Raw genomic sequence first — 3,557 nt, 5'->3', positions numbered from 1 at the left:
CGTTCTTTGTAAAGCGTTTCTATGTTGTTCTAGCGATCAGAATCACGAAAATTGGTGGAAGAAAGTTATTAGGCCCAAGTGCGCGGGAACAAGAATTTCCGATGTAAGAAATTGTAAATGTAAAATGTTGCATAAAAAGAAAAGCTTGATGATAAATTTCGTTACAGTTAGTATTTGAAAATTAGTACCAATATCTAATTTTAGTAAAATAAGTCGTGGCTGCTCGAGGCTCAGGTAAGGCATCGAATAATTCTGCTCAATCAAGTCGTAGTAAAATTGGTGTTATGTTGTGCTAATGTGACCTGTGATTTATGTTTTTCCTTTTTGGTGTGTGAAGGAACTTGAAATCCTTCACGCGAAGGTGTTCCGTCCGGTCTGAAGATCGGATTGTAGGTTGCGAGAGGTCTCGATCACCTGATTCCTCTTGGTGGATCCCGAAGCTTGGCGGCTTGTAGGCGTTCGTCTCGTCGTCCGGCCAGTGAACTACATAGGCACCTACGGGCCAGGGAGGAATTCCACAACTCCCAGGAATCGTCGCTGGAAGCTAATCGTCGGCCACATTCCATTCTCGGTGGCCTCTGAGTACGCTGACTATTTGGGCAACGAATCTGCTCGGATAGAGTAGGTTAGTACCGGTTAGCGAGGACTAACCCACTGACAGCATCAGCACACCATCAGAATTTCGCATATGCGTAAACTGCACCAACACCACCGAAAGGCAGCGTCGGCACCATCTACTGCCAATCCACGAAGCTAAGCCTCACCAACACCGTCGCGTCACCTCATCCATCGCTGGACTTCGCGCCTGAACTCGAGCCGAAGTCACACGACAGGTAAGATACATTTTTTTTTTGTAACAAATACATGTTTGAAATACGAAAAACAGTCAGGCCGTCGATTTTGGTATATTCCGACCGACTGAGGGACTGAGAGAAGCACGGTCGTGTGAATGCACAAGTCCATAGTGGAACTTGCATGCAAGTAGGATTGATAGGACTGGTAACGAAAATTAAATTCCTATTAACGAACTTGGAGATTGTTTTAGGCAAAGGAAAGATTGATTGATTGGTTTTTTTAGAATTCATTGTCTGGGAAGGGAACTGGGAATTAACTCGTAAAGGTTGGGAGTGATTTGGTCGGTTCGTTCTACTTTTTTCCATGATTTTGACGGACTCGCCCTGAGTCTCGCCGGGTATCTTATCTTGCTGCTTCACAAGCAAGAGATTTAGGTCGTCTTGCTTGGCGCTTAAGTGAAGCCAGTTAAACGGAAATCAAAGAACGGTTCCAACTCCAAAACTCCCCGTTACAAGAAGTTATGCTGAATTGATCGCTAACTAAACAATACCCCTCTCTCACAACCTCCCCATTTTAAAAGGACCTACCAATATCCACTAAAATCAGTTCCTTAGGACAGGCAATATTTGATACAAATTTGGTTCAAATCGGTCATGGGGCTCAAGACTTACATTGAGTTGATCGATTGCTAAACAATACCCCTCCCCACATACTATCTCTTATTTCCAAAGCGCATGCCTAACCCCTATCGTCGTCTCCTTAAGATAAAGAATGTGTGTTTCATATTTGGTTGAGATCGGCCAAGGGGTTCAGAAGGTACACTGCGTTGATCGATGACTAAGCAATACCCCTCCCCCCACACCCTCCCCCTTTTCCAAACAACATCCATAACCCCCCTATCGACGTCTCCTTAAGATAAAGAATGAGTGTTCCAAATTTGGTTGAAATCGATCAATGCGTTCAGAAGTTATGCTGATAGATAGAAGATAGATAGATAGATAGATTGTTCAATAGCGTACTAGTTTTTATGACGTTTTTGTATAGTTTTTTTTTTCAAAGATTATTTGGACATAATTGATTGAAATAATAAAATTAAAACATTTTTTTTAGGCATGTCTTGTCATTGCTTAAGGGAGTGTGTCCGGTTGTGAGCCTAGTTGCGTGTTTCGCTCATTTTTTTTTCAAGTCAACATTATGCAGTAATATGAACACCAATGGGAAGCTTTTCTCTGAAGTAACTAGGAGAACTGTTCCGTTTTACATCTCACTGCACATATATTCATCTCACAGCGAAATAAGGAAATACAACACCAATCTCGTCGCTTGTTTCTACTAACATTCATGCTCATTGCTGAAAAAACACAAAAATAAAAAACAAACCAAATTTCTTTCTTTGATTTGTTTCTGATGATATGGACATGGGAGCTATGAGATAGAGTGCCAAGCAGTTCCCCTTTTACCCAAACGTAGAAAATTTGCAGCTATTTTTATGAAGTGTTGGTTTTTGCCTGAACAAAATTTTGTACCCGGTTGTCAGCCACCTTTTAAAGTCGCTAGAAATGGAAAAATATGATGAAATATGCACTTGAACTTATGAATAAAGAGAGTTTATTTGTTTTAGAAGCCAATAGGGACATAAAATTCAAAAATAATGGTGGCCAACTATCGGGAATGATAGACTTTTTTTTGTATACAGCAATTTTACAAGACACAACACTCAATGTACTAAATGATAAAATATAATACTTATCTCCTTGCAATGTTTTACCGCACTTGAAAAATGACAAAATTTTGAAACACAAACAAATTCTTACGATTTCTGTCGCATCTATCAAGTGCCAAAGACGCGCAACAAATTGCATTCGACATCCATCTCAGTCCCATTGCTTTCTATTGAAAATTTAATCATTCGGACACTGCATTCTTAATTTATTGAAAAATCATCATTGTGTTCCATAGGGTCCCTCGACAAAAATAAAAGGGTGCCCGTAACCGAATCTCATCCGCTACATATCATGAACTCAAGGAGTAGTAATGCGAGTGGAATAGAAAATTCATTTTAGATGCTTTTTTCATTAAAAATTCTGGCGCTAGCCACTGCTGTTGAATCATGATAAGATGTTTCGCGCAAGAGGTCGGTGGAAAAGATCGATGAAAGGTGAGCATGATGATTTCACAACCATTACTACAGGAGGGAAAATAATACAGATCCCATTCGTTTTTGGCAACACGTTCGGAGCGTGTTCTTTCGTCTTATCACCTCGAAATTTTGGAAATGCGAATTTCGGAATCCTATTGTTTGATGGTAGGGTAAGACGGTATAATGCGCCCCACCTGGCCAAAACGCCCCACTTTGTTTTCTAGAAAACTATAACTAACTAAAGGTCAATATCATTTGGTACCTATAAATATTTGTATTACGTAATAAAAATAATAGAAAAATACAAAAAGTTACAGTTTTGATGTAACTTTAAATGTTTGTTTGTTCAACATTCTGAAGCGACGCTAGCATACTGTCCGCAAAACTTGCAAAATAACTTTTCTCAGTGGTTAATATCATATAAAATTGCTTCCATCTTCAGAAATGTAACGTTTTTCAAAAATATGTTTCACTGGTCAAAACGCCCCAGTGTATGCAGGACGATATGCCCTTACCAACTGGACACAAGCGCGGCGAGCTTGTAGCAGTTGATACCAAATTATATGGAATCTATCGAAATGTAATTCCAACCTGCTTAAATGGACTTATGTTGGATTTTTAA

The sequence above is a fragment of the Armigeres subalbatus genome, chromosome 2 (genome assembly GCF_024139115.2).
Source record: "Armigeres subalbatus isolate Guangzhou_Male chromosome 2, GZ_Asu_2, whole genome shotgun sequence".
In the NCBI taxonomy this organism is placed as follows: Eukaryota; Metazoa; Arthropoda; class Insecta; order Diptera; family Culicidae; genus Armigeres; species Armigeres subalbatus.
This window is presented reverse-complemented; position numbering follows the sequence as displayed.